This window comes from Crinia signifera, chromosome 11, assembly GCF_055691185.1.
Source record: "Crinia signifera chromosome 11, ASM5569118v1, whole genome shotgun sequence".
NCBI classification, from domain to species: Eukaryota; Metazoa; Chordata; class Amphibia; order Anura; family Myobatrachidae; genus Crinia; species Crinia signifera.
Genome location: NC_139227.1, coordinates 116,876,340 through 116,892,487, shown reverse-complemented (window position 1 = coordinate 116,892,487; position 16,148 = coordinate 116,876,340). Strand labels below are relative to the sequence as shown.

Sequence of the window (16,148 nt, the reverse complement as noted above, 5' to 3'; positions counted from 1 at the left end):
GCAAGGCACCATGCCCGAAGCATGGCAAACGGATGTGATGCACTTTTTTTAGTGTCCATGTCGACATTTGGGACAAAAAAAAAGTGAAAATCCCCGTGTCATCATAATGCTTGTGTTGACCTTCATGTATATCGACCTAATGCTTGGAGACCTAATGTATTAAAACATTCAAACAAGATGGGACACCCAAATCATTTGCCGCATATAAAGAATGTAATAAGAAATATCAAAATACAATCAAGATGGCTAAATTAGATCCTGAATGTAAAATAGCCGCAGATAGCAAACCTAATCCCAAAAAATTCTACAGTTATATAAACCGGAAACGGTTAAGGAAGGAAAATATTGGCCCACTAAAAAATAAGCAGGGTATCCAGGTAATAGAAGGAAAATAGAAAGCGGAATTATTCAATGAATTTTTGCTTCAGTATTTACAAGGGAAGAATCTTCAAAAGATCTCCCACAGATTAAATGCTCGGTTTTTGATTGCTCCCAAACTGTATGTTTGAGTGAGGAAATAGTCAAAAATAGATTACAGAACCTAAACAGTAACAAATCTCCTGGGCTGGATGAAATACACCCTAGGATACTAAAATAATTGAGTTCTGTCATAGCACTGCCGTAATATCTGATATTCGGAATCAATAAACTCAGGGATGGTACCAACGTACTGGCGCATAGCTAACGTAGTACCAATATGGATGAAAGGTAGCAAAACTAACCCTGAAAAAAATATTAGAAGGAAAATAAGAGATAGTATCCAAAATTTCTTAGAACAGAAGAAAGTGATAAGTAAGGCTCAGCATGGGTTCGTCAAAAATAGATCATGTCAGACTAATTCGAATTAGCTTCTATGGGGAATTCAGTAGGGGGCTGGACTAAGAGAAATCTGTTGATGTAATACTGCTTGATTTTGCTAAAGCTTTTGACACGTGCTTCATAAAAGGTTATTAATGAAACTGGATAATTTAGGGTTAGGAGATAAAATTTGTACTTGGATTAAAAACTAGTTGCACAATCGGGGACAGAGAGTGGTGGTAAATGGCCTACATTCCTGCTGGGGTAAGGTCCAAAGTGGAGTCCAGCAATGTTCAATATTGGGACCCACCTTGTTTAATATATTCATTAATGATAATTGAAAGTGACATAGTGAGTAAAATTGCAATATTTGCAGACGACAGATAATTGAGTAAGGAAATTAACTCAGGAGAGGATGTGAAAGCACTACAAAGTGACATAAATAAACTGGAAAGGTGGCGGAAAGGTGGAAAATGCAGTTTAACGTTGAAAAATGTAAAGTAATTCATTATGGGAACAAAAATGAACAAGCTACTTATAGGCTTAATGGAGTTATTATAGGAAATTCTGCTGTAGATAAGGACTTGGGGGTCATTATAGATGAAAAATTGGGTAATAGTGCACACTGCTCAAGTGCAGCCGCAAAAGCAAACCAGACCAGTGACGTAGCTACATATGTGTCAGACCCCGCAGCGGCTTGGGGGAGCATCACCAGCGGGGTCTGTGGTGGGTGCTGCTGGCTGAATTGACAGGGTCCCGCTCAATACATTTGAAAGGGGCGGGGACCCGCTCATCAAATATGCACTGCGCTGGGTCCCCGCTCATTAGATATGAACAAGGCGGGACCAGCTCAGCGCTCACTGCTGCCTGGGTCACCTGTCAGTTCAGCGGTGCCTGTAGTCCATCGCCTCGCCCCTTTTTGCAATTTTTTGGGGAGGGGGGAGACTTATTTCTAGCTACGCCACTGAACCAGACACTGGCATGCATTAAAAGGGGAGTGGATTCAAGGGATGCCAATGTGATAGTGCCTCTTTATAAGGCATTGGTGAGACCGCACTTGGAATATTGTGTTCAGTTCTGGGCACTGCACCTTAAAAAGGACATAAATTAATTGGAACAGGTACAGAGAAGGGCGACTAAGCTAGTGAAAGGTCTCATATCACTAGAATACAAAGATAGGTTAACCAGGCCTAATATGTTTTCACTGGAGAAAGGCAGGTTGAGAGGTGATATGATTAGTATGTTCACATACAGGACTGGGAATCATATGGAACTGGGAGATGAGAGGTCAAGAACAGGCCTATACTTAGGACACGCGGGCATGTACTGAGGCTCGTAAAAAGAGATTCCGTACTGATTAAGAAGAGGATTCTTCACCATTAGAGCAGTAACATTCTGGAACTCATTGCCGGTGGGGTGGTTACAGCAACTACTGTTAATGAATTTACATCAAAACTGGATACATTTTTGGACACTAAGGGAATCCTATAGATATGACTTAAGTCCAGTAGTTAAAAATTAGATAGGTTGAACTCGATAGACTAACGTATTTTTTCAGCCTTAATTACTATGTCTATCCAATTATCCCATTCCGCTGTTGAGGTTTTTAGCCCACAAACTCTCCCCCCCCACCCCCAGTCCCTATCCGCTCCTACCTCCAATCTCTGTCTTCACAGCTAGCTCAGTACATATCCAGAAAGTTTGTAACAGAGCAGTGTCCCTGGAATTTTTTTTTTCACTTTCTGTTGAGGAGTAATTTGATCCCTTGAGTGACCACTTGTAGTCACTGGCGGTACTTCACCTCATAGAGCTGAGGAGTAGTTAGATATAGATTATATGTATGTCAGTAAGTATGTATGTATGTATGTATATACAATGTGTGTATGTATGTGTGTGTGTGTTTAGATTAAACCACTTTAGTTAGTGTTGTTTGTATCTATTATTTGCATTTGCTATGTAAAAGTGTTTGTGACATAGACAAGCAACATCAAAAATATCATGCAAGCACTTGATCCGTTAAAGGCAATTGAATTTGCGGCGCGTAAGTTGCATGTTTTTTTGCGTGCTCTGGGAACAAGCGCATGCAATTATGTAAAGTTCTACACAAACTGAGTACGATTCCGCTTATGACTAAAGGGGCCTAGCTGGACTACTGCAACGTGTAGTAGGATTTGCAGCGCGACTGATTCGTGCAAATTGTGACTAATGCAAATGCGCACTCCTGACAATGGCGGCTGCTATGAAATCCAGTGTAATAATAGCAGCGGTCCCGAGGCAGAGAAGTGTATGACTGCGTGCAGGCAAATATACGCAATTAGTTCTATGCGCGTAATGTGGCAGCTCATTGCAGCAGCCCCTTAGGATGTACTGGCCCCTTATAAAAACAGTATTTAAGTTCTAGAAATGGTTGTTTTATGAGTTATTGCATTTGATGTTTTTCGGTTCCGTGGATTTTGTCTGGTTCCAGAGCTTAGTAATGAGAGACTGTTCGTTCACCCGGAGCAACGTGATATTTAGAAGCTGTTTATTTACTGACTACACTCTTGCGAGATAACATTATTTGATCTAGGTCAGGGTTCTTATGCATTTTGATTACATTTAGATAACAACCGTACAATCTCTGGACAAGATGATTGTTCTGTGAATAGATTACAACAATACAGGTTCCATACAGGTCATCAAAATAAAGTGTCAATTTTATGTGCGGTCATGAAATCATTAATTAATATTGATGGAATAGTACGTCATGTTATATTCAGCGATACATGAACTACTATTAGTATATTAAATAAAAATCTCTATCGGTTTTATTATAATATGGGATTTGCAAAAGTCAAAATGTAACTTACGCCCCATAATAATGGGGCGTAAGTTACATCACTAAACGATATCCACAAATCCCGGGGGCCAGGTCACCATGGGACCAGATTCTGCTTTCTGGTGACCAGATTTGCAAGGTGCACCCTTCCGCCTGGCATTCCCCTGGCCGGGCAGTGTGGTGCGCTGTGGGTAATGGCAACAGCCGGGCAGAGCAGTGGACAACCCTTCCGGCTGTATCAAAACTCGAGCTGGCTCGCGAGCGGAAGTGGTAGCTCCTGATTGGCTGTCAGACCGCAAGCTCCAATTGGCTTGCTAGCCATCTTGCGTTTTTGAAATAGCCGCAGACCGGGATAGAGGATTGACCGTGTTTAGGTCAACAATACCATGATCAACCACTAGTGGTCGACGGCGGCAAGTTAGACATCTAAACTTGCTCGACTGCCTTTATATAGCTCGTGACGCCTATAGATTGACGCAAATGAAGGCTCGACGGGAACGTGGTAGACAATAGCAAGGTCGACACCAGTTTTTCATGTTTTTTTTGGAGCCAAATGTATATGTGCACAGTGGTGCTTGTATGGGTATTATAATCTAACTCTATGTCCACTTGTCTAGTAAAGTAGGAACCAAGTAGACCGGCATTCAAAAAACATGAAAAACCTTGCCACTGTTGATCACGTTCGACCCTTCACTTGCATCGCGTTCTATCTAGATGGCGTTAACCAAGTTTAGGCGTCTAACTAGGCATCATCGACCTTGGTATTGTCGGCCCTAACATTGTCAATCCGCCGTCCGAATACGCCCTGATACAGTCAGGTGGGTTGTCCACTGCTCTGCCCGGCTGTTGTAGTTACCGCACATAAGGGCAGATGTATTAAGCCTGGAGAAGAGATAAACTGGAGATAACATGGAAGAGATAACGCACCAGCCAATCAGCTGTGTTTGAAATATGACAGTTGGGATCTGATTGGCTGATGCGTTATCTTCTTCCACTTTATCTCCAGTTTATCTCTTCACCAGGCTTAATACATCTGCCCCATAGTAACAGTGGGGGAGGAGGGAAGAGGAAGATGGGTAATCATCCCTGGCAGAGAGCATGCAGCCCCTGGCATCGAGCAAGAAACCCATAGCAACGAGCATGTAGGTAAGAGGCACTTATGTGTCTGACTCCTACACTTTCACCCTGGCTCCTAGATTTAAACAAAATTGTCAAGACTGGGTATATGGACAATATCAGACATCCTCGGCAGATATGGGTAACTATATCAGCTGCTGCACCCCGTTGGTTAGTGTGTATGGGGCTTTAGATGTTTGGAAATATCTGTTACTTCCTAGAAGCTTTGCTTAATACACTCTATAAAATAGCTTTTTTTTTTAAGCACCACACAGCGTCGGCAGCGCCGTATCGGAAATACACATCATAACTTGACATAAGTACAATTAATGTATAGTGAAACAATCGTTTAACAGACTAGGCTGAAGAGAAGCTAATCTGAGTTGTTTGTGTTTATGGATACCTTGTTGTCCCCCAACCGCCCTCCCTTGATGTCACAAACACCGGCAAATTTCTAAACATGAGCCGCGGTCTTCAATTAAGCATAGCTGTTATGTTACCGTCTGGAAACTGCCCCAGCCAGTAAATCCCATAGCAGTCAGCACCTGGCGATCCGATACAGCAGCCTGAGGGTGTTTTACAGACTGTACCTGCGTGACCTCCCTGCAGGACAGAAGGGAGAGGAATGTTATCACATACCAGGGTGGAGGGAAGGGTGACCGAATGGCTCCGAGTCCTCTTACAAGGATTTTTACAATGCTGCTTTTTATTGTCCTTTCAGTATAATCCCAGTCATGATGCAGTGACAGAAGTGTTACTTTTATTGTCACATTACTGTAGGATTACTCTGCAGCAGCTTCCTTCTGATGAAAACCTATGTGTGCGTTTGTTATTCAAGGCACATGGTCAGTAATCCGTGTTAAAGGCCCATAGGCAGTGAGTTAGGTCATGCACCGGTAGGCATGTTAATGACCAAGTAGAGCAAGTCCTTTGGCTCCCCCATCCCTCTTATGGTGCCCATATTGCATACAATCCTTCAATTTCGACAGCATCTGTGCGATAAATCGGAGGATTGTATGCAAATCGAATAGGTCACTCACAATGCAATCGGTGGCAGAAGCATGGTAGCAATTGGTTCGGGGAGCAGGTAGCAGGAGCAGCGCTGTGCAGGAGGGCTGGCGGGTGGTGGTAGAATTGGATAAAACAAATTAAAATGCTGGATGGCCCTCTGAGCCAATCAGCGGCTGCATGAATGTAAGCCTTCTGATTTGCTGATGGCTCTCTCAGCCAATCAGAGGGCCGCTCAGTGTTTTTAAATAGTTTTTTTTCAAATTCTGCTGCCACCGCTTGCCAGCCCCCCTGCACATCTCTATGCTACACCTGCACCTGCTGACAGACCTCTTCCAGCACCCGATGTGGCATCGCAAATGGAATGCGATGCCAAGTGCTGAAAAAAGCACTTTGGGCGCCATAAGATGTGATGGATGCATCGCAATCGATCGCACAAGTGTATGGGCACCATTACACACAAATCTATACTATTTGTGTGTGTGTACTGAATAGTATATGGTGGCTTCTCTGTAATGGGGAATTTCTGAACAGATCCTATGGGGTTGAAAGTGTCTGCAGTTGGTATTCACTATTCATGTGGGCCTGGCTGGTCAGACTGGTCCTCGAGATCTATCAACAGTTCAGGTTTTTACAGACCACCTAGGTGGTGCACAGGTGCAGTCATTACTAACTGTCACATTCTACAGATCCACAGGTGACCTGGAAAACATTAAATCTCGAGGACCGGTTTGGCCACCCCTGATGTAGGACATTACATGGTCCTAAAGATGACTTTTGTGTAAGAATATAACCAATGACTTCATACAACAGAGGTTGGCCGTACTTGTGCCTCTTGTATAGCCTCCTGCAACCCTATGACCTTTAAGCCTCCTTCCCTATTAAATAATTAATTATGGTTTCTTATACAGTGCAGCAAGTTCTTTTGTGCTTTACAATTGGAAATAGGGATGGCAGGAGGGCCCTGCTCACAATCTCGCAATCTTGCAATCTAAAGGGAAATAGGCATTGATACGAAAGGTAGGTGTTCTCTATTAAATAATGGTCCACCAGAATGCAAAGGTTTTTGGTGGACTGAATGATACGACGACCCAGCAATTTTGGCCTGGAGTCAGGAGAATGGAAAGGTGAGAGCGAAAATAAGTGAGCGTTTTAGTGCTGTGCAGTGGGGTTGTGAATGGATAGGAAAGGGTTATGTGGGCAATTTCTTGAATCTTTCCAACGTCTTGCGCTAAAAGGCACATGTTAGAGGTCGCTGTTGGCAGAATGACTATAGCCCAGAATGCTGCAGCAGCCATAGTACTGCCACTCTGCCTCTTGGTTCTCCCCTGATGTGCAGAAACATTATCACCATCCGATACAAAATACTTAGTTATGTCTGCTATAGGAGACCAGGTTCACCTCAAACATTCCGCCTCAAATGAGCTGCTTCTTAAGGAGTACCGCATAGCGGTTGGCATGGCTTGGTGTAAACCTGGTTCCCATGGCAGTACCGCTTGTCCAAAGATAACGTTGTGAATGAAAAATAAAATAAAAACGTGTTCAAATACAAATGTGATCAACTAGAAAATAAAGTATAGGGGTGTGCCAGAATCGACCTGTGTGTACACTGCAGGCGATAGCGATGTGAAGCCCTGCGGCGTCGCTATGTCGTGGCAAATTAGGCTGCAGACAAGTCCATTTTGACTAAGCCCTCCACACAGACTGTGTATTTGGCTGGACACACGGCTGAGTATGGCAGCTGTCTATCACCGGCGGCTTAACTACACATCTTGATTAAGCCAACTCGCTTAGTCAACATTGCCGAGCCTGTGTGTACACCCTTTATGTGACATCTCCAAGTGGGTCACGCTCCATTTGAAATTTGACATCCCACCGCTAGGAACCCTAATAGTTGCGGAATAGTTGTAGAACGATTCTGCATTATAATATAACAAATATCTTGCATTTTACTTATTGCTGAGGATCATTTTAAGGAATGGTTATGTATCCGGGGGGGGGGGGGGGTTATAAAAGTGGGAGCTTCCCAGGCAGTTTTTGGCCAGCTCGCCTGCAACTGGACAAGCGCAATTCGATGTTTCGCCTGTCGGACGAAACCGCTGTGAATTCAACAATACACGGTTGTTTCGACAAAACAGATCCGACTTTAAAGTCGAATCTGTTTTGTCAAAATCCGTCTTCAATGCGGTCAGAAATGGCAGCATCGAATAGGAGCCGGAAATAGCGTCCGACATTGAATACCCCCCTTAATGTACCGAGGTGCCTTTTTTGAAGTAATTTAATTCACAGAAAATGATAAATTGGTCCTGAATGTATATTATACACTGATTTGCAACAAAAACAAAATTAGATATGTAATTAATGTAGCTTTTATTATTTTTTTTTTAATGTAATTAATGTAGCTTTTATTATTTTTGTAGCCTTAGTGTTTTGCTGCAATGTAAATTGAAAATAAAATGACATAAATATTGCAAAAATACTAAGGCTAATACCACACCTAACCTAAAGCTGGGTACACACTATGCAATAAAGGCAGACGATATGCATGACCATGGTATCGTGGGTCATTAACGGTAACTCCTGCTGTCTGAACAAGCAGTCAAATCTAATTATATCGCCGTCAGCGACTGCATGTTCGGCAGGGGTTTCGGTGATTTTACCGAATGAAATAGTTTGTATGTCATCACTGCCATTATAGTGAAGGTTCCTATTAAGGTTCCTATTGAACACCAGCAACCCACCGCAGACTGTTTTTTATTGCTTTTGTGCAAATTTGCTGGCGTAAAGTGTAACTGCTGCTGCAGTGATATCATTGCAGCTAATAGGATTGACCCATACGCTTGAAAAGCAAGCACTGATTGGTCCCACCGGGGTGAGTATGGAGCAAACCATTCTTACAGAGCCTTTACTGGTGGTCAAACTGGTTAGGACCAGGGGCCAGATGCACAAAGCTTCTAAAGTGATAAACCGGAAGGAGATAACGCACCAGCCAGCCAGCTCCTAACTGTCATGTTACAGGCTGGGTTTAAAAATGAAAGGAGCTGATTGGCTGGTGCATTACCACTCTCCAGTTAATCACTATTTGAAGCTTAGTGCATCTGGCTTTATATATGTAAAAGTGGCAGGTGGTGAGAAAGCAGGAAGACTTCCTAATTCATTACTGTATGTTTTATTAGTTTGTCATGTTCGATGTTTCACTGACCAGATGACATGATGAGCCGGGCTGCGGCACACCAGTCCAAACACACAGAACAGTCCGGTAATAGAATAAATGCAGGGTTAATGCAATCAGTGCAGCCCTGATAAGATGCATCTTGTGTTTTAGCAGATTAGGGTAGAACCCGGCCACACGCAGACTGATCCTGCCCTGTCCCCTCTGTCAGTGATGGGTGTGGATCGTTTGGTCGACAACAACTAGGTCAACAAACATTGGGACGACATGGGTGTAGGTCAACATAACATTAGGTCGACATGGGTGTAGGTCGACATGGGTGTAGGTCGACACGGGCTAGGTCGACAGTCAAAAGGTCGACATGGGGGTTTTTCACCGTTTTTTTGCCCTGAATGTCAACACAGTTTGAAGTGCACCGCATCCCCTCGCTTCGCTCGTGATGCTTCGGGAACGGTGCCTCGCTGCGCTCGGCACACTATTTTATTCTCCCACCACGCCCTAGTGGATGGTAGGGCATGAAATACTGTCAGCACATAGCTAAAAAAACTGTGAAAAACCCCATGTCGACTTTTTGACTGTCAACCTACACCCATGTCGACCTTGCTGCATGTCGACCTAGTGGTGTCGACCCAATGCTTGTCGACCTAGTTGTTGTAGACCTAATGACCGTATCCCGTCAGTGACCTGTTTGATTGCACCCATAGGTGGCCAAAATATCACTGGTTCCTAATTTATTCATAGGATGCATTGTCGTGAACATCGGACCAGGCCACGAAATACGGCAGCCAAATGTTTTTTTTGTAAGCCGCGCTCGTGAACACATTTATAGTATAATCAGCATCTGCGTTCAGAAGTAATTGCAGATTTAACAAACAAAACCTCAGATTGTGCCAAACCAGCCACAGCCAGAAAACTTTGTGTTGATAACCTTTAAAAAGTGGATTAAATCTCTGTCAGAATGAAAGCCGCTTTTCTCACTGAAGATCTGACTCAGCCGGGATAAGACTCTGTTAATATGAAGCATTGAGACACTAATAAACAGCCTGTAACATCTCCTGTCTGATAGAGATGTCCGGGGGGAAGTTATTAATCCCAGTGCGCAGGCTACTTTACTGATGAATAGCCAGGTTTTAATTACAATATGAGTAAAGGCTGAATAAGATGGGGGGGGGGGGGACCCCCCCTTTGTGTGTTATGGGTTGGCTTTAAGCTGTTTTATCCGTATGTGTTTATTATTGAATAACAGTTTTTTTATATAGCGCAGCTAATTACCTTGTGCATTGCAATCGGAAACTGTGATCAAACAAAACCTAGGTGGTTACATACCTCCCAACTTTGAGGAGGAGGGACACTGGTGCGCAGCCGGAAAATGTGGGGGCCTGGCCTATGCTAGCGATGCTCCCGTGAGGTCACGCCCGCGGTTTCGTCGCTGTAAGGGCAAGAATAGACACGGTGCGCAGCGTTTGTTCACAGGTGACTTCCAACTGCCCCCATCGCCGCGGGACACTGCTGGTCGCGGGCGGGATGTGGGAACGTCCCCCAAAAAATGGGACGTTCCCGCGGAAAGCGTGACAGTTGGGAGGTATGAAAACGGTAGGAGGCTCCTGCTCGCAAGCTTACAGTCTATATGTATACCACAGCAGATTTACTGACGTCCCTTAAGCCTTGGCAGAGATAGTTGGAGACCATTGAAATGAAGTAGGGGTTTCTTAAGAGGCCTACACACAGGGAGATTTTGCTGAGCGATGCTCGATCGCTCAGCACATAGCAGTGTGCCAGCGCTGTGTGCTGAGGGATCTGTCAGGGCCAGTGTTCTCCGGTGAGAACACTGGCCCTGACCGGCGATGTATCCAGCATGCTGGATTGTAATCACCGGGTGATAGCGACGTGCGGGTATGCCTCTCCCACACATACGGAGCGACGCAGGGACATTTTCTAAGCGATCTGGTGAGATCACTTGGAAAATGCCCTGAAATCATCCCGTGTGTAGGTCCTATTGGTAGATAGACATCTTATGCTGGGTTCACAATGGAAGGACCAGCGATCATTGCGACGTTACTGACCATTTCCCTTAAGCACAAGTGACATTGAGCGTATACACACTGCAATCTTGTTGCCAACGGAACGATATAGACTGTTATATGGAACACCGTTTGGTTGGACGCGGTTTTTCGTTGCTCTTGTACACAATAGAACAGCCTTCATGCCACGCCCTTCTATTTAGTGGCGCGAAGGTAATGCCAAATCAGTCTGACACATCACTTGTCTTCTGGTTTGCTGTACACACCGCACGGTAAGCACCGAATTGCTAGAACTAGCGCTAGGTGTGGCATCATTGTTTGTGATAGGGCATCACTAGCGCCTACTGTCCACCAGAGTTTCCCATAATCCCTTTCTTTCCTCAGAGCTTCCCTGTAAGACTTGCTAGGTTGTATTGTATTTATATGGTGCCAGGATAGGTCTATTACATCTTCTCCTGCAGATAAACACATGATTCATTTAACATTTGTGAATTAAAGTATTATAAAGCCATTTCATTCAATTGGAGCAATTGCACAAAATGAAATATTTCTGATTAGATGGTCACGCCGTTTCCTGTTCTTCCTGGGACACAGACGCCCAATTTATTACCGCCATAAGTAGTCCCTGGCATCACCTGATTTTTATTATTTTGTTTTAGCACAAGTGTCCTCTTGGTTTAGAAGCGGACATCCAAGTACCCTTTTATAAAATATTAACAAATTCTGGAGGATTCGTTGACACTCAGAATAATGAGGGTGCTGCGAATCTGCAATGAAGAATGTGCGCCAGCTTATTCCAACTTCATTCGCTTTTTTTTTTGCCACCCAAAAATCTCTAGAATTTGAAGATTTGCAATCAGTGTTTTGCAGCATCTTTATTCTCCTCAGTGGCTACGAGTCCCTCAGATTCTGTGAGGATCTATATTGGGGAATGCGGAAGGACAGATCTACACCTCTGTTTATTGTCCGCTAAGTGATAACATTGTCATTCTCTTGTATGTCTTGGCTAGCTTATAAGCAATCCTTCACTAGTCATGTTTTATTCTGTGCGGCAGAGACGCATTTAAATGTGTACAACCACTATTGGCTTCTATTTTGGATTTGTGTAGTTTTCATGCCACAGTTTTGGCAATCCCTAATAGCAAAATAGTGGTCGGGCATGCTGGGGCTTGTAGTCTCACAAAAGCTGGACATGCCACTGGACTGTACCGTGGAGAAACATGTAAAACGTATTCTACTGTTTGGTCTCTTTATTTTACACTGCCGCAAGAACCTGAGTATTTCCCTCGTAACCCGGGTCAGTGGCGGCGTAAAAGGGGTTAAACCCTGTCCCTTTACATGGGACTTCTGAGCAGGTAGAACACGGGCAGGACCTGGGTAGAGGGCAGTGTAAACGTGTATGCCGGGACATCTTACCCGGCTCCCATTTACAGCAATAGGGATGCCCATCCTCCGGACTGTAGCGTCTTGCGGGGGCGCACACAGCCTCCTCTACTGTACTCTGCAGAGAGCAGCGGAGGCAGGGAGGAGGTGAATAGATGCCTGTGTGAAGCATCCATTCACCTTGCGGACGGGGACTGGGGGCAGCCCTGCAGCTTACCTTGGTGCTGGGCTTGCCCCCAGTGAGACGATCGGCGGTCCCGGCACTTGTAGATGTCATCTCCGACCTGACTTGGAACCGTATTCCAAATACCGGGTCGGATCCGGGATTTGGGTGTAAAAGTTGTTATTCAGAAATCTCTCTGAAATAACCTAGTGTTCCTGCTAGGCTGTTTTAGCGGGGCGCCGTGCCCGATTTTAAAAGGGCAAAATGCACCCTGCCCCTCAAGCAGCGCCCCGCTAAAAGAGCCTGCTGCCTTTCGTGTCGGTGTGCCCAGCGCCGCCGTAGATTGCGATGCCGTCGCTTCCCTATCAGCTCAGGGACTTCTGCGGGGCCAGGCAAGACCCCTTGCACGATGGCGGCGGCCGGGCATGCCCCCTTTAGTGACGTCGCGGCCTGGGCACACCCCCTTTGGTGAAGTAGATGGCGTCGATGGGCCCAGTCCACCCCCCCCCCCCCTTATACTGCCGCCGTGCAGCAGCGCCCTGCCCTAGTTAGTTCCTAGAAGGAACACTATAACCGGTCTAGTCACATGACGAAATGCTTCGCCAATACTTAATAATTCACTTCCGCAGCAGGGATTGCCAAGGCACATAGGTGTTGATTGTGTCTTAAATGGCAGTATAAGGCACCCCGGTTCTGGAATAGTAGCAATTGATGCATTATCCAATGTAAAATGAATATTTTTATATACCCTGTCGCCGCCATATGATCTTTGCAGTTATTTCTCCTCCTGGGCAGAATCACAAACCGCTGCGATGCCATCTTGTCAGCTGCGTGTGCCGTCGCCTCTTTTCCATACCCATATTGATGTATTTGCAGCTGCGCGTGGAAGGTGGGAAGCTGCTTATGCAGCATTTCACCAGCAATTCTGTTGTTCCACATAAGAGAAAAAACATGGATTCATTGTGCCATGAAATGTATCGGTATTGTATCTATAGCCGCGCACTGGTGTCTGCCTCTGGTGAATGAGCCGCAGCTGGAGAGCAGCGGTCGTTAAGTGCTTGTACATAGGAGCGTTGCAGCCTGTAATTTGTCCTCTTGTAGCTTTTGTTCTGTATGTGTCCTCAGTAGCTCCCTGCAGCATAGTGTTACTTAATGAGTACCCTCCTAGAACTCTATTATATAGCACCAAATGTTAGCACTTATGAGCACTGCAGGCATCAGGGAAGTGGAAGTGAAGCCAGAATGGCTGCCAGAAAGTGTTCACGCCTTTTGGGTATCAGCATTTAAGAAATGAAAGTAAAAGCAAGCCTTAATTACATAAATCCGGCATACGGTATAGGGTGGTTGTACTGTATATAATGTTCATTCTAGAACTCAGCGTCTTCCAAAAAGTGGTGCAGTTCCTCTTCCCTGCCTGGGGCGTCGCTTTCTGCTGTTGTGCACAGGTCTGGTCTGCAAATCAGTGCTGAAATACAGACCACACTGTGCTACAAGCAGCACAGCAGAGAGTGTGCCTCACCCCAGGCAGGGAAGAGGAACTGCACAGGTTTTAAGAGATGCAGAGTGCTAGAATGACCAGGAGTATAGATCCTGTAATTTCTACTTCCCTATATAGTAGAGATTAAATATAGGGTCTTTCCCCTTTAGAACTGTATTTTTAAGGTCTAGAAGTTCTGTATAAGAAACAGAAGACTGGAAGGGTGTGGATCGTTTGGTCTACAACAACTAGGTCGACAAGGGTCTAGGTCGCCAGGACATTCGGTCAACACAAGCAATAGGCAGACAGTCAAAAGGTCGACATCGGGTTTTCACTGGTTTTTTACCCGAATGTCGACAGTCGACATGGACACAGTTTGAAGTGCACTGCATCCCCTCACATCGTTCGCTATGCTTCGGGCACGGTGCCTTGTTCCGCTCGGCACACTATTTTATTCTCCCACCACACCCTAGTGGATGGGAGAGCCTGAAATACCGCCTGTCAGCTCAAAAAAACAGTGAAAACCCCCATGTTGACCTTTTGGATGTCGACCTAATGCTTGTGTCGACCTAGACCGATGTCGACGTTGTTGCCTGTCGATCTAGTTGCTGTAGACCTAATGACCATATCCCGACTGGAGGTACCCATAGAGAAATGATATAAATAAATATATAAAACAACAGATTGGTCACAGCTAATACAATGTAAAGAAAAATGTTTGAACTTGTGTAAATATCTTCAATTTGGGAAACGCCGGACTTGAGTATCTCGAGTTTTTTTTGTCCCCTATTTCAGAATATCTGAATAAGCTCCAATATATTCTGTAAGTGTTCTGGGCTCTCATTCACCTGTGTACTCATACACACAGTCTCCTTCCTTCTGTTTCTCAGCTTTAGATAATGTTTACCTGGCTTCAAAATGTGTTGCAGGTGTACGCGTGTAGTTTTTGATTGAAGGATTTGCCCATTTCTTCAATGCTGCATGTATAATGTACGAAGCTTTTACACCTATAAATCTGTTTACACTGCTAATAATGCGTTTATGACAGGTCATAGTGCTTCACAAGGGAGTCTATTATATTCTCAATTGCAATTATTAATAATAATAATAATAATAATAATATATTATCTTTCCTCCACCCCTTTCTTCCTCTTCCTCCTATCCTTCCGAGCCTTATTCTACTCCTTCTGCTTCCTCTCCTTCTCCTTCCTTCTTCCTCCTCTCTCCATCCTTCTTCTTCCTCTCTCCATCCTTCTTCTTCCTCCTCTCTCCGTCCTTCTTCCTCCTCTCTCCGTCCTTCTTCCTCCTCTCTCCGTCCTTCTTCTTCCTCTCTCCATCCTTCTTCCTCCTCTCACTGTACTTCTTCTTCCTCCTCTCTCTGTCCTTCTTCCTCCTCTCTGTCCTTCTTCCTCCTCTCTCCATCCTTCTTCCTTCTCTCCCTCCTTCTTCTACCTCCTCTCTCTGTCCTTCTTCCTCCTCCTTCCTCCTCACTCCTTTCTCCCTTCCTACTCCCTCCTCACCACTCCTCACTCCTTTCTTTCTTCTTTCCTTCCTCCGCTCTTCTTTCTTCTTTCCTTCCTCCGCTCTTCTTTCCTTCCTCCGCTCTTCTTTCTTCTTTCCTTCCTCAGCTCTTCTTTCTTCCACCCCCTTCCACCACACTCCTTTCTTCTCCTTTTCTTCTGCTACTTCCTCATCCCCGTAAAAAAACAAAAAAACAAACCCATTTCACATGAGCAGAGTATTAGTTGGTAAATACAATACACAGCAGAATACCTATAGGAATATCACACCAAACACGTTTTGCAGTGGGACATTAATCTAAGAATGATACTGTGAGCCAAGCATTCGCAAAGGTATATGTGTACTCAGGCACCGGAGCGCCCCAGGCGCCCAAATGTCGCGCTGTTACCGGGGGGGTGGATGATGTGCCTGCTGTGGAAGGTGGGGGGGGGGGGGGCGAGTTTGCTGGGGGTAGGGGGGAACCTGCTCACCTGCCGGGTGCCTGCCATGTCGATTCACAGCGGCGTTGGGCAGGGGTCGGGTAGTGATGCGGCGGCAGCCGTTGAGTTTGCTGGGGGTGGGGGGAAGCCGCGTCTCTCCACAGCAGCGTTGGGCGGGTGGGTTGAACTTGTCGGAAGTGAAGTGACAGGGGGAGGGTGTGATGCATCGGCAGCCGACGAGGTTGCTGAAGG

At 45.2% G+C, this 16,148-nt stretch overlaps 1 protein-coding gene across 37 annotated transcripts in view; it reads left to right on the top strand.

The window, feature by feature from the left end:
• Positions 1 to 16,148, top strand: part of MADD (MAP kinase activating death domain) — a 101,199-nt gene that overhangs the window by 20,922 nt on the left and 64,129 nt on the right. The window lies entirely within an intron of this gene.